This window comes from Giraffa tippelskirchi, chromosome 6, assembly GCF_054371585.1.
Source record: "Giraffa tippelskirchi isolate mGirTip1 chromosome 6, T2T-mGirTip1v1.2.pri, whole genome shotgun sequence".
Taxonomy (NCBI): Eukaryota; Metazoa; Chordata; class Mammalia; order Artiodactyla; family Giraffidae; genus Giraffa; species Giraffa tippelskirchi.
The window spans coordinates 42,779,152-42,804,662 of NC_137280.1; the positions used below are offsets into that span (position 1 = coordinate 42,779,152).

General features: G+C 41.4%; 1 protein-coding gene and 1 long non-coding RNA gene across 4 annotated transcripts in view; one reads left to right on the forward strand and one right to left on the reverse strand.

Annotated features, from left to right (window-relative positions):
• Positions 1-3,595: 3,595 nt before the first annotated feature.
• Positions 3,596-5,543, reverse strand: LOC145510459 (uncharacterized). The gene is made up of 3 exons (XR_014057034.1): positions 5,050-5,543; positions 4,603-4,703; positions 3,596-4,077 (listed from the first exon to the last, which is right to left on the reverse strand). It is a non-coding gene; the product is annotated as an uncharacterized LOC145510459 (long non-coding RNA).
• Positions 5,152-25,511, forward strand: part of EYA1 (EYA transcriptional coactivator and phosphatase 1) — a 659,176-nt gene continuing 638,816 nt past the window's right edge. For all 3 annotated transcript variants that reach the window (XM_081501749.1, XM_081501709.1, XM_081501707.1), the window contains exon 1: positions 5,152-5,268. The gene's annotated coding sequence lies outside the window, so the exon portion shown is untranslated. The remainder of the gene's footprint in view (positions 5,269-25,511) is intronic.

A 25,511-nucleotide genomic window follows, 5' to 3' on the forward strand; every position in this document is an offset into this window, starting at 1 on the left:
AATAGATATGTGATAAGACACAGAATGTAAATGTGAGTGTCTTCAAAGATTTCTCCCTTTCTTGAAAAGTCCTCTGTCTCCCTCACTTTGCACGGTCATGGTGACTTGGTCTCTTTCCACACAAACACCACCTGGCCAGGAGCTGTCCCTTTGGCTTCTATGATACAACACACTCTTGGTGCCCCCACCCACCCCTTCCCTGATGAATTAGCCTCTTGAAGGCCCACCCACTTCCACCTGTTTCTGCCCACTGGTACCCAGAGTTCAACTGAATTCCTGTGATGGTCCTTTGAAGGCAAGAAAACAGCATTACATTCACCCTAAAGATTCTCTCCAAGCTGAAAATCATGACCTGTTGCATCTGCTGTTCATTGGTCATGACACCCACACTCTAAAGGCCTAGTTGCTCTCCACTGCGTAAGTTAAGTTTGCAGATGTTGCTCTTAGCATGGGGTGGGTTCCAGGAACGGACAGAGTAGACCCAGTCTACTGTCTGCTTTGCTCTATTCTTACATTCTTATTAATGCAGCCCAGAATTGTTGCTATTGATCAGCATGTCCATGTCATTTTCAATTGTTCTTTTCTTTTTACTTCAACAATAGGAATTTATTTCCTCTGGTGCTGGAAGTGAGAAGTTCAAGTTCAAAGTGTTGCCAGGGCTGGTTTCTTTGTGGGGAGGGGGTCTCTTTTCTTGGCTTGTAGCTACTTGGCTGTCTTCTCCCTGTGTTCTCACATAGTCTTCCTTGTGTCTCAATCCCTGTTGCTTTAGTTTGTTTTTCACACACTCTGCTGCTAACCTATTTAATCTCTATTTGCACAGTTGTATCCTTTTACCCCCAATCTATAACTGCATGTATGCCCATTTAAGAGTAAACTGGTAAAATTAAAACTAGCCTGTAATTTTTTTTTTTTAAGTTGCAGGCCCCAGTTAAATTAATGATGCAGTCTCTAGCCATCTGGTATGAGGTTTTATTAATTTTCTCAAAATATTTTTCCTATTTGGGTCACTGAAAGAGACTATGCCTGTGGAAGATGCAGATAGTTCAGCAGGTCTGGAGGTTAACAGAGAACAGAGGAAGACAGCTGTCTTTAAATATTGGAAATCCTAGAGAAAAAAAAAAATCCTAGACAATGAACATACAGTTGGCTTTCTGACAGAATTCAGAAAGGTGTGTCAACAAGGCAGCACTTCCTCCAGAGGCACTAGCAAAGCTTGTCTTCTCCGGTTTCTCATGGCTCCAAGCGTCCCTAGGCTTGTGGACAAATCACTGCAGTCTCTGGCTCTGTTTTCATATGCTTTCTCCCCTTCTGTGTCTTCTGGCTCTTGTATATACTTGCCATTGGATTTAGGCTCCACCTGGGGCTGCCCTGGTGGCTTAGACAGTAAAAAAAAAAATTGCCTGCAATGCAGGAGATCCAGGTTTGATCCCTGGGTGGGAAAAATCCCCTGGAGAAGGAAATGGCAACCCACTCCAGTATTCTTGCCTGGAGAATCCTATGGACAGAGGAGCCTGGTAAGCTATAGTCCATGGGGTTGCAAAGAGTTAGACAGGACTGAATGATTAACACTTATTTACATACTTATTTGGGGCTTCCCTGGTGGCTCAGATAGTAAAGAATCTGCCTGCAACACGGGAGACCTGGGTTTGATCCCTGGGTTGGGAAGATCCCTGGAGAAGGGAATGGCAACCCACTCCAGTATTCTTGTCTGGAGAATCCCATGAACAGAGGAGCCTGGTGGGTTACAGTCCATGGGGTCGCAAAGAGTTGGGCTACAATCCATGGGGCTCACAGAGTCAGAGACGAGTGAGTGACTAACACTTTCACTTTCTGGATTATCCAGAATGATCCTGTCTTTAGTACTTTAATCATATCTGCAAAAACTGTTTCCTAGTAAGGTCATATTTACAGGTTCCAGAGAGTAGAAGTTGGACCTATCTTCTGGAGGGACATGTTCAGTGACTGCAGTGGATCATCCCACGACCTCATGTTCCATGATGCTGAAGACTCTGATTGTCACTTCAGCTGACCTTTTAGTTTGAGTTTTAAGATTTCCTTTATAAGCTCATCAGTCACCACCAATTACTCACCCTATCCCTGGTTTCTTTCCCTTTCCTTTGGTATCATCTAGCTTGTCTAATGTAGCTGGGGTTGGAGAAGTTGGGTTTCTTGGCACAGACAACGTCTTTTCTGGGTGGTCTCCAGACAAACGGTCTGAACTTGATCTCGATTTGTGATCTGTTCTCATCACTGAGCAGCTGTAATATGACAGGAAGGCTTTGTGGGTCCAGAGCTAATGACATTATCATCTGAAGCACTGTAGGCCGCGTTTGTCCAGAGGCCTGAAAAGGGAGTGCTAGACACTCAAGTTTCAACCTGACATAAGTTGTGAGCTTAGTGTCTGGGTGGTGATCATTACTCATGAGTTTTACAACTATCATCTCCCCATCTAAGGCTTATTCCTTTTGCCTCTGGTCTTTTGATGATCAGAAGTTTTGAAAATGAATATAACCAAGCTTATAAATCTTTTTCTTGCTATGCAGCAAAAAAACCCCTGCAGAAACACAGCACAGGATTCTACTTATATAAAGTTGAAACAGGCAAAGTAATGCTCTATGTTGCTTGGAGATACCCACCTAGGTAGCAGAAGCAAAAGAAATGCATAGAAATGATAAATACTCAATTGACAGTGGTGGTCACCCCTTAGAGAAAGGACTGGGTAGGATTCTGAAAAGAAACGGAAAGGGCATTAATTTTGTAATATAATTATCTTTTTAAACTAAGTGGCAGTCACAAAACCAAAGTGTTCTGGAACACACCCTTTCTCCTCCTGGCAGACTTTTTCTACCTGGGGAGAATGCCTTAACCTACAGAGTCTTTAATACCATGTTTAGGCTTAAAGCGGATTTCACCATTAACACTCAGCAAGAGCTCTCTCTGTCTGTAAATTCTGGTTGGGTATGAAAACTGCACTGAGGTCATCACTGTTCACCTCGTCTCTGTTATTAGGGAAGGTTGCGGGGTATATCAAAAAGTTTCGCCCTTTCAATATATATTTTCTAAGAATTCTCTATTTATGAATATCATATACCATTATTTCTAGAAGTTAGAGTGATTGGAGACTAGAAGATTTTATAAATATACACAGTACCAATGATTTGTCTTTTTAAAACTTGTTTTTATTCATTTCCAGCAAACACATTATTTATGGTTTGGACATTCTCATTAGGATGGGCTTTTAGCCAATTTGGGGCTTCCCAGGTGGCACTAGTGGTGAAGAACCTGCCTGCCAATGCAGGAGACGTAAGAGATGCGAGTTCAGTCTCTGGGTTGGGAAGATCCCCTGGAGGAGGGCAGGGCTACCCACTCCAGTATTCTTGTCTGGAGAATCCCATGGACAGAGGATCCTGGCGGGCTACAGTCCATGGGGTCGAAAAGAGTTGGATACCACTGAAGCGACTTAGCAGTAGCACTAGCAGCTGCAGTTAGCCCCTTTAATACTCACGTGCCTTTTTCCCAACTACTGTCAGGGAAAGTAGAGGTGGACAAATATAAACCCTTGAGAAGACTGAGCAGAAATAGGCACTCCCACACCCGGGAAAGGTTATGGTTTAATGTCACAGTAAATTCAACTCAACAATTCCATAAACTTCTATTGAGCACTTGCTGCCTGGGGCACTTAGCAAGAGATCTGCTCCCCAACCTCAAGAGCTTTCACTCTAGTTGAGGAAGAAGGAGAAGAGAAAGGTAATAGGTACAGCAATTCCTAAGGTGGAAATGCTGAATGTGAGTCTGTTCAATTTTATTCTAGTTTTCTCAATACCTTCTCTCCTTACCTAAGATTAGTACTAAGATGCCAATGCTGACTCTTCTAGCAGGACAGTTGGATCATTCTCAAGCACAGTCAGATGCTTGCTAGTGAGGGAATTGCAGTGTTTTCACTTCTAGGGTGGGAATTCAAAGGATCTGTCTCTGGCATTCTCCAGCAATTTCTACACAGTAACTTTCTTGAGATGAGGCTTGAATTGCTCACACAGAAAAGCAGACTCAGCTTAATTTGGTCAAGTTGCTTGCTCCCTGGGAATAATGAGGTAAATTTTCGATTGGTTATAATCAAAACTGGAATCTCCTTTAAGATGAAAACTGTTCCATGATCTGATACATCCAGGCACCTGTGATACTCCCTAGAGTAGCAAGATGAGTTTGGGAATGGATGGACTATGGATGAGTTTTCTCATTCTATTTAGTATTTAAAATAGACATAGAAAACAAATTTATGGTTACTAAATAGGAAGGGGGAGAGATAAATTAGGAGTATGGGATTAACAGATACACCACTGTATGTAAAATAGATAACAAGGATTTACTGTATAGCACAGGGAATTAGATTCAATATCTTACAATAATATATAATGGAAGAGATTGAAAATTATATGTATATATACACATATATATATGAATCACTTTGCTGTATATCAGAAATTGACATGATATTGTCAATCAACTATTCTTCAATTAAAAAACAAAAAATAAATAATATAAAGTAGATGTATTATAATAGGGCATTGAGAATCTGACACAAATATAATTTAGATTACTTACAAAATTCCTTTCTTCCTTCTCTCCTTCCCTTCTTTCTTCTTTCCGTCTTTTTTTTCTTCCTCTCTTTCCTTCTCTCCTTCCTTTCTTCCTTGTATAAATAGCTACCAAATGTTGAGTGTTAGCATCACGCTAAGGATAGTTCATAGATATTTGCATTGAATCCCTGCAGTTACTGTCTGAAGTGGAAATAATTTGCTATCTTACTTCAAGCTCCTGCTTTGACTACCACACTATACTGCTTCCAACAAAGGGTTTTTTGTTTTTCTCTTTTCCCCAAGGAACCATTGTTTGGGGGCATAGCCTCTAGTTCAGAGGGATACTTAGAAACGGAAAACGTTTCCTTTACTTGTCAAAGAAGTTGTTGGGAAATCTATAGGCCAAGGTAAAGGAAGTACATGGCTCATTAGCAGCAGAAGAAATACAGATTAAGTCAGTTGGTCTTATTACCTTTCTGTAATAGGGGTGGAGCAGGCCACAGTCATTATCTGGACACGCTTAGCACTGTTCTCGCGAGACCCTGAGCACTGTTCTCGCGAGACCCTGAGGTCTGCGGTCTGAGGATCGGCTCCACCAACAGTCAGCCTCACTGTGGTTCTCACAGCAGAGAGTGGGGTGGAGTTGGATTGCAGCCTTCTCCTGAAGCCCTCCAGGCCTGGAGGCCAGCAGGTAAGCTGGGGGGCCTGGGGACAGGCTGGGGGTTGCGTCTGGCAGAGCTCCAGAGCCCTCAGCCTGGCTGCCTGCTAGCCAGGCCTAAGCCTTGACCTAATGGCGGCGGCCGTTTCTGTGGGTCAAGGCCCATGGAGGCCTCAGCAACTGAAGTGTACCGGACAGTGCTATTAAGGTAACAGAATCCACAGCTTCAGTCTCTCCGTTCAAATTTCAAATATTGGTCCAGCTGAAGTTGCAAGGATATTGCATATTATTACTTTTGGTCTTAGTCTGTGGTTGGGGCTGTTTTTAAAGAGGGGCAATTGTGAGCTAATTGTGAGCTAAAGGGGGTAATTAACTGGTATTTGCTACAACTGTGTGTTAGTTCCTGTTAATCCTATACAGATGATTCTCCCCAGTTCAAGTGAAAAGCCTGAGGACACGCTAGGCCCTGGGCGCCTGGCTCCTCTGGTGATCCCCCCTGAGCAGAGTCTGGGGAGCCAGCCCTGAGGGTGCCATCAGCTTAGATCTGCCTCTTGAGTTGGCCTCAGCAGTGGCGGAAGGACCTTGACTGGGAGCTGAACAATCACTCCCAGGCCGGCTATCCAGGTCTTAGCTGGGCCCTGGACCTGGGAGAGGGAAGCTGAACCTTGGGACCCTGCCCTTTCTTCTCAGAACAGAGAATAACATTTTTTTGTTGAAGGTTTACCAGAATACTCTGACCCAACCATGACCAGACCTCAAGAACAAAAGATCTGACACCAAGAGGTTTTCAACAACTAACCACACCCCTCCCTCACCTTTCCTAGAAAGGGGCTTAGATGAAAGCTTTTGGGGAGTTTGGGGGTTTTTTTAAGACATGAGCTACCCGTCTCCTTGCAGGGCCCTGAACTAAGCGTTTCTTTGCTCCAAACTCATGACGTTTTGGTATTCTTTGGCCTCACTGTGAGTTGGGCACATGAACTTGCTTGCCTTCCTAACATTCCCACAAGTCTCTCCATGGATCCCTGCCCCTTGTTGTATGCTGTTTCCTCTCTTCCCCACCCCTACCACATTCCTTCTTTGTACCTCTAAAGAAATCGTCATTAATTTTCCATGAAAACTCAACACTTGTTAAGTGTCTTTGCCTCACAATTAAGAACTTCTGTGAACATGAGTCACTTGAGGCCTGATATACTTGAGTTCAAAGAGTATAGCCCATGTGTTTATGAGCCATTTCCATAAAACAGGAAATAGCCTGTTTTTCCTGAACTGTTGCCCTTGAATCAATCTGTTTGCCAAAAATCACAGGGTGTGGAGTTGTTACCTGTTTTACTAGATGGAGGACTATAGTCTTTGCTTTCTGATCCCAATTTCAATGTGCTTTCTAGGAAAGACTCATAGACAATGAGTCTTGCATCCATGTACATAGCCCAGGAGTTACTTTTTTTCATCAGGTCACTGAAAGTTGGGCCTCAAAATCTGGAGAGAGGTTTCCTTTCCTTTCTGTAAGACCACACTCGTGCTTCCTCAGTCATGTCCAACTCTTTGTGACCTCATGGACTGTAGCTTGCCAGGGTCCTCTGTCCATGGAATTTCCCAGAATACTGGAGTGGGTTGCCATTTCCTTCTCCAGGGGATCTTCCTGACTCAGGGATCGAACCGGGGCCTTCTGCATTGACAGATAGGTTCTTTACTGCTGAGCCACCAGAGAAGCCCTTGGCAAGACCACTCATCTATGAAAGGTTACAGTTTTCTGTTTTATAAATAATATTAGCTAATATTCCTTGAGTGTTTATATTGTACAAAATCCTAAGCTTTAGAGGCATGAATTCTCAGAACTACCCTAGGAGATGAGTAGACTTAAAAAATTGTCCTGTATGTTGCTGGAAGACGGAACCCTTCCAGGGCCCAAGAGTGGGCTCTTATCTAACACTTGGAAATGAGTTGTGAGGAGACACACATACTGACAAAGCAGAAGACTTTATTGGGAAGGGGCAGCAGGGTAAGGGAACCCAGGAGATCTGCTTTGCTAGGTGACTTGCAGTCTCAGGGTTTATGGTAGTAGGGTTAGCTTTCCAGATTGTCTCTGTCCAGTCATCTTGCTTGCACCCATATTTGGTCTGACTCAGTGTCCTTCCTGGTGGTGCATTCATCTCTCTGCCAAGATAGATTCTAGTGTGAGAGTTACTGGGCAGGACTATTATGGGCTGGAATCTCCTCCTTTTTGGCCCCTCCCAAATTCTCCCAGTTAGTTTTTGGTGTCAGCAACGTGTTCCTTATTGGGACCTCTTGCTGTGAGACAACTCATGCATTTGGTTATTATTGTGCCTGAACAAGGCAGGCGGTTTTGGTCAATGGTTCCATAACATGTAGAGACCTTTAGCTACTTTTCCAAAATGATGCACCAAAAAAGTGGCAGCACCATTGAATGAACTCAAGTGTGTCTTGACTCTAGAGGCTTCACCTCTGACCACTCCTCACTGCTGCCCCACGGGTTGATCTTTTACAGCTCTTAGTATTCTTACTTTACTCCTTGTCTGATTAGTCCAGAGAAGTGTTGTTGGCAGAGAGTTTAGATTTCACAGGTTATATGTGTGAAAATGAGAGGGGGCTTGGTGAGGAAGGTGAGAGAGGGGTGGGAATAGTAAGTGCAACTTGGGCAGCTGCACTGGCGGTTCTGAGGAAGTAGTCATTAATCAGCTCTGCTGGACTGAAGTGCTGAGTGCTGAAGAATTGATGCTTTTGAACTGCGGTGTTGGAGAAGACTCTTGAGAGCCCCTTGGACTGCAAGATCAAACCAGTCAATCCTAAAGGAAATCAATCCTGAATATTCATTGGAAGGACTGATGGTGAAGTTGGAGCTCCAATCTTTTGGTCACCTGATGCAAAGAGCTGACTCATTAGAAAAGACTCTGATGCTGGGAGAGATTGAAGTCAGGAGGAGAAGGGGATGACAGAGGATGAGATGGTTGGATGGCATCACCGACTTAATGGACGTGAGTCTGAGCAAGCTCTGGGAGTTGGTGATGGACAGGGAGGCCTGGCGTGCTGCAGTCCATGGGGTCGCATAGAGTCAGACACAACTGAGCGACTGGACAACAACAAAGACTGAAGTGCAGCAATCAGGGTACAATCAGGGAAGAGATTGGGAGGAGAGGATATGGGGTTGGAACAGGAGTAGTTCTTGTGGACCGCCTTGGAGAACCTCCTTTCTCAACCTGAGAAAGTAGAGTTCTTACTATATAATGCTTATTTCAAAAAGTTTTTGCAGTGCTTCATTAATTTCCACTTATTCATTCAGCCTATATTCTAACACAACACTTAGATAAAATGTACTGTGCTTTACATTAAGACTACCAAAAGGAATTCAGTATGACCCTGACATAAAGGAACTGATCGTCTTGGGAGATGGTCAATAGAATGCAGCGTAAGGTAGTGACAGATCGTGTGGCTTGTGAACTGAAAGGAAATAGGTTCACATCTGAGCTCCACACACCCATGTCATCTCAGGCAAATCTCTTAATGCCTCTAAGCCTCAGTTTCTGCATCTGTTCAATTTAATAAGAGGAGTAGAAATAATACATGTAAAACATACAACCGAGTTCTTACCATATTGTATACTAAAAAAATTCTAGCTGTTACTATGTAAAGAAATCATTGTCGTTCATTATTAGAAGTGCTGTCCCAGAAATATGTTCTATGAAAATGAATTCTGTAGTGAAGGATGAACATGAAGCTGTTCCAAAGGATCAGATTATTTAATCTAAAATGACTACAAGTTTGATAGGCAAACAGGAGGGAGGTTGAAGTGTTTTAGACAAAAGCACCAACTTATGCAAAGGCATGGAAATTGAAGAAAGTAATGACAACAGCATGTTTAGGGACCAGTGGGTTGGTTGGTGGGAGGGAGGAGAAGGTGAGGAGGACAGGGGTGTCTGAAAAGGAAGTCTGAGAATGGATCCTCAAGAGTCTGGCTTCCTGGCTGAGAAGTCTTATTACTAGCGAGTCCCTCCAGATTGCTGAAAAATCGAAGTTACTGAAGTCTGTGTGTAAGTCGCTTTAGTCGTGTCAGACTCTTTGCAACCCTATGGACTGTAGCCCGCCAGGCTCCTCTGTCCATGGAATTCTCCAGGCAAGAATACTGGAGGGGGTAGCCGTTTCCTTCTCCAGAGGATCTTCCTGACCCAGGAATTCGAACCCGTGTCTCTTACATCTCCTGCATTGGCAGGCAGGTTCTTTACCACTAGTGCCACCTGGGAAGCCACTAAAGTGTCTGCTACTCCTCAAACACCATGAAAAAACAGCCTTCAGAGTGGGAGGAAATAATATCAAACAAAGCAACTGACAAAGAATTAATCTTCAAAATGTACAAGCAGCTCATGCATCTCAATACCAGAAAAATAAAGGACCAAATCAAAAAAATGGACCAAAGAACTAAACAGACATTTCTCCAAAGAAGACATACAGATGGCTAACAAACACATGAAAAGATGTTCAACATCACTCATTATCAGAGAAATGCAAATCAAAACCACAATGAGATACCATCTCATGCCAGTCAGAATGGCTGCCATCAAAAAGTCTACAAACAGTAAATGTTGGAGAGGGTGTGGAGAAAAGGGAACCCTCTTACACTGTTGGTGGGAATGCAAACTAGTACAGCAAGTATGGAGAACAGTGTGGAAATTCCTTAAAAAACTGGAAATAGAACTGCCACACGACCAGCAATCCCACAGCTGGGCATACACACCAAGGAAGCCAGAATTGAAAGAGACACGTGTACCCCAGTCTTCATTGTAGCACTGTTTACAATAGCTAGGACTTGGGAAGCAGCCTAGATGTCCATCGGCAGACTAATGGATAAGAAGGTTGTGGTACATATACACAATGGAATATTCAGTTCAGTTCAGTCATTTAGTCGTGTCCGACTCTTTGCAACCCCATGAATCGCAGCACGCCAGACCTCCCTGTCCATCACCAGCTCCCGGAGTTTACCCAAACTCATGTCCATTGAGTCGGTGATGCCATCCAGCCGTCTCATCCTCTGTCGTCCCCTGCTCCTCCTGGTCCCAATCCTTCCCAGCGTCAGGGTCTTTTCCAATGAGTCAACTCTTCGCATGAGGTGGCCAAAGTATTGGAGTTCCAGCTTCAACATCAGTCCTTCCAATGAACACCCAGGACTGATCTCCTTTAGGATGGATTGATTGGATCTCCTTGCAGTCCAAGGGACTCTCAAGAGTCTTCTCCAACACCACAGTTCAAAAGCATCAATTCTTCGGCACTCAGCTTTCTTCACAGTCCAACTCTCACATCCATACATGACTACTGGAAAAACCATAGCCTCGACTAGGTGGACCTTTGTTGGCAAAGTAATGTCTCTGCTTTTCAATATGCTATCTAGGTTGGTCATAACTTTCCTTCCAAGGAGTAAGTGTCTTTTAATTTCATGGCTGCAGTTACCATCTGCAGTGATTTTGGAGCCCCCAAAAATAAAGTCTGACACTGTTTCCACTGTTTCCTCATCCATTACTCAGCTATTAAAAAGAACACATTTGAATCAGTTCTAATGAGGTGGATGAAACTGGAGCCTGTTATACAGATGAAGTAAGTCAGAAAAACACCAATATAGTTATTAACACATATATATGGAATTTCGAAAGATGGTAATAATGACCCTATATGCAAGACACTAAAAGAGACACAGACATAAAGAACAGACTTTTGGATTCTGTGGGAGAAGGAGAGGGTTGGATGATTTGAGAGAATGTCATTGAAACATGTATATTGCCATATGAGAAACAGATGACCAGTCCAAGTTCGATGCAGGAAACAAGGCACTCAAAGCCAGTGCACTGGGACAACCTAGAGGGATGGGATGGGGAGGGAGGTGCGAGGGGGTTTCAGGATGGGGAGACACGTGTTCATCCATGGCTGATTCATGTCAGTGTATGGCAAAAACCACCACAATATTGTAAAGTAACTAGCCTCCAATTGAAATAAATAAATTGTTTAAAAAATTGATGGGAATAATTTTGGGACAAAGAAGATTTTTAAAATTACAAGGATTTTTATTTTCCAAAAGGAAAGCACTCGATGGCAACAAGCTTTGACTACTTACTTGTCAAAGGATGAAATATTTTCCATAGTAAGGGAAGGAGGAGGCCAGATACCCATTGTTCCAAACAAAGAGCTTCACTGTCATCTTTGTATTAATTTGTTCTCTTTTCCTAATTGATTTCTTACCTCCAAAGCACAGGAAAAATTAAAATCTCCACAAGCAAAATAGAAATGATGTTTTATTCCATTTTCCTGAGTTATTCTTTGAAAAGAAATGTGATGGTGGGCCCAGTGAAAGTTGATATTCTGGCCCAAGCTAAGAATTTTTTTAAACTAAATCCACAAAGATCCTAGCATGTTCAGTATTTCTGCTGTAGTTACTACCTTATGCCAAATAGTGCCTTGGATCTTAAAGGACTTGTGAATGAAATAGCAATTTGGAGGTCAAAAACTTCTTCTGTGGGCACAAGGTAACATTTATTTCCAGTACAAAGCAAAGCGATTCCCTCTAAGGACCAAGAGTTGCTTCAGTTCTATTGGAGTGTTGGTTTTGACAAGGTCAGGCTGACTGCTGACCTTGGTAGTTGGTCAGCACTAGAATCCATTCTGGCTTTAAGATGTGAGATGAAACCACAGAAAAATAAAAAACTTCCATTAGTCAGATGGCTTTGAGGATTGGATTTTTCTTGTTGAATCTTCAGCTTAAATTAAGATTTATTCAATTCCTTTTTGTATTAAATATAAGTTGTTTTAGCCCTCATTGAAAATCTTTCTTGAAATGTGGGAGGCTAGCCTGTGAATTCCATGCTAGAAGATCCAGGGAACTGGGCAAGGGAACTTTGGCGTTATTTTATCATGCCTGAGGGCTCATTTTACCTAGTTGTAGACCTAAATGACAAATGTCAGAAGGGCAGGCAACCAGCCTGCCTGTACATTCCAAGATGTACCCAAGTAATGTTTTTATTATCCTCCTTGCTATGGACTGAATTGTGTTCTCCTAAAATTCATATCACTTTGTCAACAAAGGTCCATATAGTCAAAGCTGTGGTTTTTTCCAGTAATCATGTATGGATGTGAGAGTTGGACTATAAAGAAGGCTGAGAATTGATGTTTTTGAACTGTGGTGCTGGAGAAGACTCTTGAGAGTCCCTTGGGCATCAAGGGGATCAAACCAGTCCATCCTAAATGAAATCAACCCTGAATATTCATTGGAAAGATGATGCTGAAGCTGAAGCTCCAATCCTTTGGCCACCTGATGCGAAGAGCTGACTCATTGGAAAAGACCCTGATGCTGGGAACGATTGAGGGCAGGAGGAGAAGTGGGTGACAGAGGATGAGATGGTTGGATGGCATCACCGACTCAATGGACATGAGTCTGAGCAAACTCCGGGAGATGATAAAGAACAGGGAAGCCACGCGGTCACAAAGAGTCGGACATGACTTAGTGACTAAATAACAAAGTTCATATGTTGAAGCCGCAAGCTTCAACGTGACTGTATCTGGAGGTAGCCAGTTTACAGAGGTAATTAAGGTTAAGTGAGGTCGTAAGAGTGGAACTTAATCCAGTGAGACTGACATCCTTACACAAAGAAGAGATACCAAAGCTTACTCACGTCACACGTGCACAGAGGAAAGGCCATGTGAAGACACAGTGAGAAGGTGGCCATCTGCAAGTCACGTAGAGATATTTCTCCATAAACCAACCCCAGTGGCGCCTTGATTTTGGGCTTATAGCCTCCAAAACTGTGGAAAAATAAATGACTGCTGTTTAAGTGACCCAGTCTAAGTATTTTGTTATGGCATGCTAGCAAATTAATACACTGCCCCTGATATGACTATGATGGAGATAAAGATAATAAGGAAAACTTATATTTACTGAACAATTACTATGTGCCTGGCTTTTTGTTTGGGTGCTTTGTTTATGTAATTTAATCTGGACTATTATCGTGTGATGGGAACTTGGCACTTCCAATAGGAGAGTAAAAGAAGTGCTTTGGCTAATGGCTCTGGTATTCCATTAAATAAGATTTAGTCATTGTAAAGTAAAAATGTGATTTTTAAGATGTATATGAAAATCACCTCATTGTCTGAATCCACCAATCTGAATCTCATATTCTGCCTTTCATATCCACAGCAATAAAGTTTTCTCATGATGAATGTAAACATTACACCTAGTATCTTACAATCTTTTATTCAGCACATCTGATAACAAGAGTTCTGCAGTTAAGGGGGGTGTAAAGGCTTATTTTTTCCAGCAGAGGGCAGCCTCTGCCTGTGAAGGGAATAAGTATCATCCCACTCCCTCCATCTCAAATACATGCTGATCTTTCCTCATCTTCTGATACACTTTTCTCCCAGTTCATTATCTAAATTTAAAATTCTGTTCTTTGATGAGCCTTGGTAGAAAATTATGTTAGAAAGGATTATTTCTGATAAAATAAAGCCTACCAAGGAGCTTTTGATACAGTCCTTCCCTAAAGAATGGTTCTCTAGTATTAAAGAATAATAAATCCTACTTTACTTTTGGACATAGGCTTTTTCATTAAATTTTTCTTTCTTTTTTAATTGAAGTATGGATGATGTACAATATTATGTAAGTTACAGGTGTACAATATACTGATTCACAAAGTTTAAAGGTTATACTCCATTTTTAGTTATTATAAAATATCAACTTGTAAATTTATGCCTTAAAAACTTTTTTTATTGGAGTATAGTTGATTTACAATGCTGTGTTGGCTTCACGTGTACAGCAAAGAGGATCAGTTATATATATATATATATATATATCCACTCTTTTTTTTTTTTAAGACTTTTTTCTTTCCATATAGGCCACTACAGAGTATTGAGTAGAGTTCCCTGTACTATATAGCAGATTCTTATTAGTTATCTATTTTATATATAGTATTGTGTATATTGGGCTCAGTGGTACAGAATCTGTCTGCCAATGCAGGACATGCAGGTTTGATCACTGGGTGAAATTTACTAGATAAATCTCAATGAAAGTGATAAATGAAGGAGACAGGAAACAGATGTTGGGAGTTTGAAGCTGTCATCTCGTACCAACCTGTAACTCATGGAAAGATCTTGGAAGCATTGCATTACTCACATAATAATATGTGTGAGTTAGACAATGTATATTGTAACCCTGATTCTGCCTGCTCCTTGCTTTATGTAACTTGGGCAAGTTATAAACCTCTGCAAACCTCATTCCAACCTATGGAATGTGGACTAATAACTGTCCCCACTTCATGGAGTGGTAAGGATTCAAGTTGAATTGCATATAAAGCATTTAGCACAGCATCTGGCACAAAATAAATGTACAAAGACATTATCAACCTCCTTGGACTTCCTTCAGCATCTTCATGTTTGATATGAGGGATTTAGAAGAGATCTTTAAGTCCACTAGCAATTGAAAATGCTCAATAATATGTGTGTTTAACTTTTTACTGCTAATACCGTGATCGGGATGGAGGTATTAGACTACGGAGGATCCTATATTCTCTATGTCAGGCATATTGATGTACGTGGTATAAATCTGCATTTTCTTGTTAGTAGGAAAATATTTCCAGGGCCCAAAGTTGATGGCTTTCACTATACTGTGTTCTTTCATGTATATTCTCCCTTATTCTTTCAAGAGTAAGAACTATATTACATTTCTGTGTTCAACTCAGTGAGAATTGTTTATTGGGTACCTAAAATGTATAAGGCATTATACATTGTGGGGAAAGCATAAATGAGACACACATTCTCACCATCATGAGATTATGATCTAGTAGTGGAAGATAAAATATGGTCACAAATATCTGAAAGATAAGAAAAAATGTGATGAATGCTATAAGTAAAATTTACCTCGAGGGGACAGAGTAAACTAGTAATTAATGACTGTATCAATAAGCCTTCAAAGTGAGTAGAACTTGGGTTGGGTGAGATGGAGTGGCCATGGGTGCACAGGCAGAAATATTCTAGAGATAGAGATTCAGACACTGGCAAAGCCATTTTTGTCATCTGGACTGGATAAAGCAGGAATTTAATGGGATGTAGCAGGAGGTGGGGCTGAAAAGATAAGTTGGAGCCAAATGGAGTTGGCTCTGAAGGCCACCATAAGGACTTCAGGCTTCATGAGACATAATGAGTTGAGAAACATGCTTGAAGGGGTGGTGCCAGGAATGGATGCTCATGGAGAGGAAATAGAAATGGAGACCCTCTCCGTCAGGTGACTTCAGTGGTCTGCTTGAAGAGATTACACACCTGAATTATGATCCCAGGGATAGAAAGAGAATGTGAATATGAGAGACATTAAAGGATGAACCATTCATTCATTCATTCTTTCATGCATCTCTTCCATTTTTATTAAACACTATTCTGACCATGTATCTTCCTTGTATGAGTGATTCAAAGAAAAATCAGAGAATCCCTGATTGAGGGATCAGCAGTTTAACCAGTACTTAGATTTTCAAGGATGCTTGTCATGGTGTTGGGAAGGGGAGCTTAGAGAGGAAAGGAGAGAGTGATGGACAAGGTTGCCATTTCAGAGATGGTCAACATCAGAGAAGATGATTTAAGGAGGGTGAGATTATTTTGGAGTGGAATTCAGCTTCTAAATCTCAGCAGGTACTTGAATACCTGCATAAGAATGAAAGAATGCATTTTTGCATGAAGGAATGGGTGGAGGAATGGGGTTATTGCCACCCAGCATGGATCAGGTACCTCAATATTATGATTAAATCTTTCCAAGCAAAACGGTCTCTCAGTATTTTAAAATATGTTTATAATGAAGGGCAAATAATGAAGAAAAACAAAGTTGGGAGCTTAGTTTTTAAGTCTATAGACGTATATAGCAAAGTTCAGAATGATAGGATTGGCAGCCAAAATGTCAAAATTTGTGAACAGAAATATTGACTCTGTGTTTCTATAACATCTAATAATTTTTCAACTTCTACATCACAATTCAGTTACTCTAGACTTGTCCTTTTTTTAGTCTTTTGGCTTTTGAAAAAAAAAATTTCTGGTGTTATGCCAATTCTCTGTACATTTGCCTGTATGTGTGTTGAGAGAGACTTCAAATCTCTCTCTACTACTTTATTTAACTGCTTGATTTATTGTTACAACAAGTTTCTCCCTATTAAATATTTGGAAAATCTCATTTGTTTTATTTTGCCACTCTCTGATTTTTGTGATCATCAACATGGGTCTTCCCTCAAGAGAGCCCTAGAAGCGAAGAATGAAGCTTCCAACCATGTCCTGTCACTCTCATCTTGTCAGAGTCAAATCTAAGGATTTGAGAATTAAAAGGATTGAGCTGATGTCCACAGACACAGGATATCATTCACATTCAGGAGTTCAAGATCCCAAGGCTCCACAGGTTGCCCCATTGTACCCTCAGAAGCCCTCTCCATCAAAGAACAAGCCTGAGCCCTCCAACATCAGTCTTCAAGCATCCTGTCATACCTTCACTGTGATTTTAAGGCCATTTCCCATCAAATGCTTCCCTTGTGGCTCAGCTGGTAAAGAATCTGCCTGCAATATGGGAGACCTGGGTTCGATCCCTGTGTTGGGAAGATCCCCATGAGAAGGGAAAGGCTACCCACTCCAGTATTCTGGCCTGGCCAATTGCGTGGACTGTATCTTCCATGGGGTTGCAAAGAGCCGGACACGACTGAGCGACTTTCACTTTCACTTTCCTATCAAATAGCTCAGGCTGTGAAGTTTTATGGGGTGCTGCTGGAGTCAAGTTTACTGCACTGACCAACCAGGAAGAAGTCATTCTTGACTGGGGAGCTTGAGAGTGGCACAAAAATATTTTGACATCATCGAGGTCATGGAAACTCACTCCAGTATAATTGCCTGGAGAATCCTATGGACAGAAGAGTCTGCAGGCTACAGTCCATGGGGTTGCACAGAGTCAGACCCAACTGAGGCAACTTAGCATGCACGCAAATCATGTCTAGATAGTCTTGTCTAAAGAATATGGTGTTTTCTACCACAATTTGACTTTAAGTGAAAGATGTATAAAGTCATCTCAGGGAAACATCTATCCAAGAGAGAAGGTGAAGGTGAGGTTTCTGCACCAGATGATGGATGGCCATGAGGATGGATCCTGTCATGACTTGTTCACTGGGACCAGGATTCCCTGGCCACCACTATGGTAGGAGAAAAGGATATGGAGTCAAGAGGATTCTGTGAACACTTGCTCTCATAACTGTGCAGCTGGAGAGTTATTATCCTGCCCTTATCTGGTTTGGGCTACCCTGGTAGCTCAAATAGAAAAGAATCCACCTGCCACTGCGGGAGTCCTGAGTTTGATCCCTGGGTCAGGAAGATCCCCTGGAGAAGTGAATGGCAACCTACTCCAGTATTCTTGCCTGGAGAATTCCATGGATAGAGGAACCTATAGTTCTATAGTCCATGTGCTATAGTTCATGGAGTCGCAAAGAGTCAGACATGGCTGAGCAACTAGCACTCTCTGGTTCTGGATTGCGTCTGAGACTGAATTACAGAATATTATGGATCTGGGCCTACTGTTTATGTAGCATTGAGTGTGTGTGCAGGGTTGAAGCTGGGGCATCTATAGCTACACAGTCTGTAGCTATGTAGTAACTGCTTCTTGGATGACATGACCAAGGTTTTTGGAATCTCATCCATGGGAAAATGCTCTCTCATAAGATCAGTTCTCCTTAGAGAAATGCAGGTAGCTTTGTCTATATGGCTTTATAGAGAGGTGTGCATGCTAAGTCGCTTCAGTTGTGTCCAAGTCTTTGCGACCCTATGGACTGTAGCCCACCAGGCTCCTCTGTCCATGGGATTCTCCAGGCAAGAATACTGGAGTGGGTTGCCATGCTCTCCTCCAGGGGATCTTCCTAACCCAGGAATTGAACCCACATCTCTTTCATCTCCTGCATTGGCAGTCAGGTTCTTTATAGAGAGGAGATTTAGGTAAAACATCTTGAACCTGTGGAGAGGCTCAAAATCTGAAATGTCAACAACCCTTCCAAAATGTCTCAATTTTGAATCATGTGAAAGTGTAAGGATTTCCAGCAACCTAATGAAGCATAGTTTGCATGTATGCAATTCTCATCTGTTGCCTTTTTTTTCCCCCAGAGTCTTTGAGGTTACAAGAATCATGCACTAGAGGATTTTTCTCCTTGTTTCAGAAAGATGAGGAACTTGATCAGAAGAGTGAGATGTTCACTCTGGAATTCTCTCATGGGACTCTTCAATTAAGTTGTTGTGACATTCAATACAACCCTCATGATTTATGAGAACTCAGAGAATCCTGATGAGTAGCCATGGTCTGAAGATTATTTTCATTTTAGTTAAGGCAAAAACATGAATATATGGTTTTCTTAGAGAAAGTATGGACCAAGTCAGCTTGGTGAGTGGTCTAGGTGGGCTTGGAACCCACCAGTACACTCTTCTTGGAAAGTGCTGCTGGGACAACCCTGGCCCATAGGCTCTAAGAGCAACATACACATGTGAGCAGGAAATCACAACTGGGGAAATGCCTCTATTAGTTTCACCAAATATATATATATTGTACCAATAACAACAACAGCACCAACAGAATAGTACTATATGAGCAATAACCAACCATTATGGAGTGCCTCTTGTGAACCGGGACTTGAACTGAGCTTTTTATATATCCAACCTTGTTTCATTTCATTTCATAGTGGATGCTATTATTATTTCCATTTGTACAAATAGAAAAGCTTAAGATTTAGATCCCAAGTCTCCAGCTATTATTGTGGGGGGTGGGGGGCAGTGTGTGGAACTCAAACCCAGAGTTGGCTCTCTTAAAATAGAACAGGCAATAAACACATGCAAAACTAACCCAAATCCCAGAACTCAGAAGGAGCTATTTGTTACATGGCTGTTGTGTAGCTTTCCAAATTTTCCCCTACGAATATTACATATAAAATTTATATGTACAGATATCTACCCATTTTTTATACCCTTTAAATTTTTTTTTTACAATATATAGCCTAGAACTATCTCTGTGCAATTGGAGTTTTAATGACAGAGAGCCTGATTGTCTGGTCACTCCATGTCCTCTGGGCTTTGGCCACAGCAAAGTGCGTATCCAGCATGATGCCCACAAAGCACACGAGACAAGGGTTCTATAAAACACAGAGCTGGGCACCCAAGTAGATACCAAGACCACAAAGTCCGACGGCTTTGAAACCCACTCCAGCACATTCTCACATTCCAGTATTTTACAGACAAGGGTAATGAGCCCAAGAATTACCGCCCTCCAGCTTTAGGGGAGTGAAAAATGAAGGGTTGTTTTCCAAGTAATGTGATGCCAGACAGCTGGCTTAGCAGTCACCAGTGCCAGGCCTTCTCTGAAGGCCAGCATCGGCTCCCACCTCCTCCTCACCACCAAATGTCACGGTGCACCCCAAACCAGGGAAATCTGTCCTTCTACAGGATGTATAACTGCAAGAGGAAAGCAGGTTTTACGGGCTTGTGGTTTCCTAGGCTCTTGAATGCTGAATGCAGCCTGTGCATTGGCAGCTGGAGAACTCGAAAGAAACCACGGGATTGGAATTGATTAGTTCCTGTTAGTCCCCCTCTTCCGCCAATACCAGTACCTGTCTCTTGATAAATAGACACATGAACACATTCTAAACACAAGGTCGTCGATAGCAAGCAATAAAAATGTGCCTTGACCCACTGAAATAAATTGTACCAAATGGAGTTATTGTTTCCATTTATTATTTATTAGTCATGTCCCATGGAGCTGCTAGTGGAATAAATATTTTTTTTTCAGTGGAAATTGAATGTATGACAATCAGAAGTAATAACAATAACAGAACAACTATTCTCCCCAGCTTGGGCCAAGTGTAACTCTCTCTGCCCTGAACAAAATCCCTGTTGCAGGTTAATGACTCTTTTTCTCCACTTGACCATCTTTCGATGGGTGCCTCAAGTTGTCTCTCTTCCGTTCCTTCTGTTTCTGGCCACCATAACAAGTTTTCCAACAGCCCCTTCCGGGTGCTACAGTTAAAGATTAGTGAAGCTGATGGGGGTTAGAGGAGCTGAGTGGTCCAAGAATGGGTTTTGAATTGATTCAAAGAAAAGACTGCTTCGATACAATATTTGGAATAAGAGGAAATTGATCCCTTAGTGACATTAGCAGTTTATTCAGAGTCATTGTCACATAAGGACATCTTATAGAGAATTTAATGAATTTGTCTCGTTGCCAAAGTTAACCTAGAAGATGGAGTAATTTACATTTATTATCACCTAGTATAAACTTGATAATTTGATAGAAATAGCAGTGTTAAAGATTGATCAGGTGGTAAAAAGTTTCCAATACTCTTCTTGTAACCATAGAAGATAGTGCATAGATGAAGCACTTAGTTTTCAAGCTTTTTTTTTTGCCATTAAAATAACTCATGCAATACTGTCTGCCTTGTTCTATTTTATAATTATCAGAATTAAAAATGTAGGTATTGGTTAAGTGGTGGCCTCCTTGTTGAGTCTGGTAGAATAATGCTGAGTTACAGTCTAAGGTCCATAGTGCTTCTCTTGACCTCAAACTTCAATAATACACTGTTTTTAGCCAGAGTGAGCTTTCTAAATGACTGTCAAAGTGAAAGTGAAAGTCGTTCAGTCGTGTCTAACTCTTTGCGACCCCGTGGAGTATACAATCCATGGAATTTTCCAGACCAGAGTACTGGAGTGGGTAGCTTTTCCCTTCTTCAGGGGATCTTCCCAACCCAGGGATCAAACCTAGGTCTCCCGCATTGTGGGCAGATTCTTCACCAGCTGAGCCACAAGGGAAGCCCAAGAATACAGGAGTGGGTAGCCTATCCCTTCTCCAGCAGATCTTCCTGACCCAGCAATCGAACCAGGGTCTCCTGCATTGCAGCAGATTCTTTGCCAGGTGAGATATCAGGGAAGCCCAAATGACTGTCAAATCCCTGCTTAATCATGTCAATGGCTCCCTTTGGCCATGAGAATACAGTACAAACTCAAGAGCATGGCTTCAAGAATTTATCCCAGTCTGTCCCCTGGTCATCCCTTCTGCTACTTCCCCTCTCTTTCTTCCCCCTAGCCATACCATGAACCACCATAGGTACCCCTGTTTCCACATTTGTAATCATTCCTAAGCCTGAGTACAGGCTCGCCCTTTCACCAACACCCTACAGTTTCATATGCCATAGTACTTTCTCGTGACCCTTTGGTATCCAAGTGACATGCCTAGGCTGTGAGCCAAACCAATGGCAGAGTCAGGATTTCAGAACATAAATTGTCCAAACATTTGACTGTGGGTCCTTAAGAACAAGCCTTGAAATGTCAACTCTGAGGAAGTTGGCTTCTGCTTGAGACTTCCTTAATACTGTCCATTACTGCCAAAATGTGTATTCTGTTTCCTTAGCTTGAAGTAGGAATCAAAAAGAGCAATTTTCATTTCTAAGACAAGATCAGGAATCTAAAACATGGATTTAATTGTAGCACTGACTGTTCCTGGCATGGCTTGTATTAGGTTTTGTTTCTTTGACACATGCTATTCATGTTTAAGCAATGTAGCTACAAAAGGAGTTGACAAAATCTTTTGTGTCTACTTGGAACACCCAAGCCATAGAGGTGAGTTACACCATGTAGATTGTCAATGAGCAGGTGATTCACCAAAGTATGCTTAGGTATGCAAGGCATTGTGATCCTAGGATTTTATTCATTACTGAAAGTTTCCTGTGTTCTCCAACTTGGATCAATCATGGAAAATGATAACAAAAGCCTTCTCGATTGCTGTGAGTTCTTCAAAAATATTAGCTCTCTTTCCTCTGTATGAGTGCAAGGATGTATCCCAAACTACTGTCTCTGTCAGGGGGAGCTGTGGAAGGGAGTAGGATGTCCTACTTGTAACAACGAGGGTGAGAAAGTGGGAGAATAGAAAGGAAGTCCTGAGATGCTGTCAGTCAAGTGCATAAGCTGATGAAATGGCTTGAAATGGGTATGGGTGGGGACAACAAATCATTTGGTTACCAAAGCAAGGCTACCCACACCAATCATTCTTTTGACTATGTTGTTTTTCACTGTTCAGTTGCTCAGTCGTGTCTGACTCTCTGTGATCCCATGGACTGCAGCATGCCAGGCTTCCCTGTCCTTAAACCATCTCTGGGAGTTTGCTCAAACTCACATCCATTGAGTTGGTGATGTCATTGATTTTGCATCTACCATGAGTTACTGCAGACTCACATATTGTGCGACTACCATGAGTGTGTCATATAGATGTAGTCTGAACTGTTTTTACTTAATACTCTAATAAGTTCTGCACGTGCTTCTACTAAGTACGTGCATGCGTGCTTAATCACTTTAGTCTTGTCTGACTCTTTGCGACCCTATAGACTGTTATCTACCAGGCTCTTCTGTCCATGGGACTCTCCAGGCAAGAATACTGGAGTGAGTTGCCATTTCCTTCTCCAGGGGATCTTCCTGACCCAGGGATCGAACCTGCATCTCTTATGTCTCCTGCATTGGAAGGTGGATTCTTTACCACTAGTGCCACCTGGGAAGCCCAGTAATCTCTGATATACCTCCAAATCAAAAGCAGCCTTCATGGATTTTGAATGCTTATAGTTTTCCTTTTCTAAGGAAAAGTGAATTCTAAAATTTTAAATTAAATAGTTTAATGGAGCCTGGATATTCTTATATTCCTGTCATGTTAATTATACCTCATGATAAGTAAGCATTGCCAAATCACATAAACATGCATGGAATATCTCAAGGGGCCAAATGTAATTATTCTTCTGAAGATTCTTGGGCTCTATTTTATTTCTTAAGATAGATCTATAAATCTGATAGCAATTGAACTACATCAAATATATGAAGCCCTTAAATAAATGTAAGGAAAAGACAGAATCCTTAAAATGTCATGTCAAAGTAAATAACTGGGTGCTTCCCAGCAAAGACAGCTTTACATCAACATGGATACCAACACATGGAAGCAATTAATAGAAATATTTTCAGTGAGAAATAGAAACATATCTATGGCCATTACTGAAATGCATTAAACAAGAAGAACTTTTTGGAGAAAGTGAAAAAATAATATTTGCTAAAAAAATAAAAGCTTTTTGGCTGTCATACAGTAATGTGTAATACTAGTGTTTCTGAGGTTCCTAGACCTTCAGTCCTCTTTATTCACGAGTGCATTGGAAGCAGCAGATTCTGATTCAAATCACCTTAAATTCAAGCACTGCATTAATGGTTGTTGGCCTCCTTGGAGGATTTTCCTAGAATGATTGTGCTGTCTGGAATTTTGTTTGTTTTCAAAATGAAGGAAAAAATAATCCAGAGCTGGCTATGGATCACACAGTGTATATGCCTTTTAAGAAATTATTTGCTGAAAAATTACATTCCAAAAAAAGCAAAATTGCCCCTCCCAAAAAAAAACCATTTCTTTTACTTCTTAAGCCCCAAATGACCTAAGCTTAAAGATACTTGAAAAATAAAGGTCTCCAGAGGATATTCAACGTGTGGAATGAATTAACAGGAACCACAATGGTACTAAAGTTAATAATTATATAGTAAAAGAATGAAAAATTGGCATGCTTCTGAAGTTAACATAACAAATAGGGAACATGTAAGGAGCACCCGTTGCCAAGTTTAAGATGAACCCAAAACAGAAACTTTCAACTAGAATTGTACCTATTTTCTATGTTTGTTTGCTCAAAGTTGTGTTTTGTTTATTTGTTTGTTTTTAAGGAAAGAAGTTTGAAAATTTTATATTTTGTAGGTGACAAAAAGCTGTTGGATATTGAATGGCTCTTAGATAATAATATATTTATGATTCAAGTGTAAATGAGTCAGAAACATATGGATTAGATTTCCTTTAAATCTGTTCAAATATTAAAAGGTTGGGGGGAAAGGCACTTGGCAAATGTATTGGAAGTTTTTCAAAACTGTGATGTCTGAATGTATACTTTGAAACGGCTATGAAGTTTGGATTCAGTGATTGCCTTAAGCAGGTAGATCCTATGTTCATAGAAGGTTGACTTAATCATTTCTTCAACAGTGTAAGCCTATACCTTCATGTAAGAATCATTTATCAATACTCAGTTGGCAACTCTGGAGATTCATCTGCTGAGCAAAAAATTAAAAATCTCATATCTAGATGGACACAACAAGGCCAAGTTTAGACATCAGATTCTGGATGTCTAATTTTGGATTGATCTTTTTAAAATCTAATAATGCTTTCATACTTTTGACAGATACGTTGTATGAGCAGGTTATGTTGTGCCATGCAGTATTTCAAGGTGATATTCAAAATTTTTACTAACCTGTAACTTTTGGACATCACATTCAGAAGAAGTGCTGGGGTCCCCATCCACGCCTGCTGAATGTCAGCCGTAACAAGAGCTATCTTTTCAGAAGTGTGAGTTCAATGAGCATAAATGCAACATCCTTTGAAACTGGAAATACTGTGTTGGAGCTGTCAGCTTCCTATGATAACTCATTTGGTTATAGCCCCATGGCAGCATGGACTTCCCAGGTGGTGCAGTGGTAAAGAATCTGCCTGCCAATGCAGGAGTTGGTGATGGACAGGGAAGCCTGGCATGCTGCAGTCCATGGGGTCACAAAGAGTTGGACATGACTGAGTGATTCGACTGAACTGAACTGAATGCAGGAGACGTGAGTTTGAGCCCTGGGTTGGGACGATCCCTTGGAAGAGGAAATGGAAATCCACTCCAGTATACTTGCCTGGAAAATCCCATGGACAGAGGAACATGGTGGGCTACAGTCCCTGGGGTCACAAAGAGTCAGACACTACTGAAGCAACTTAGCACACACACACACCATGGCAGCACGGCCAGGACAAGGTTTGAAGCAGAAAGTCATGCCCCTGATTCATGTTCTGGATTGAATGCAGATTCCACCCATTATCCATGAATTCCTGACCCTCATCATATGGTGGTCCAGACAAGAAGACGGTGAGGGGGTCGGCACACATTCATCCCTATTGCCAGAAAAAGGAATCAAGTTTTATGGGCCACAACCACAATGTGAAGATAGATTATTACTTCTATAATAAGCCCATCATTATCTGTTTTGGCCCTCATTTCACTCCAAAATCTTTTAACCTATTTCTTGATGATGCTGGAATTATTAGGAATTCTTTCCCAATCAGCTCACTTTTATTTTATCTGGCATGAAACAATAAGGCTTCTAAGAGTTTCACTATATCATGGCTCCATGTGCATTTATTTATTTATTTTTCT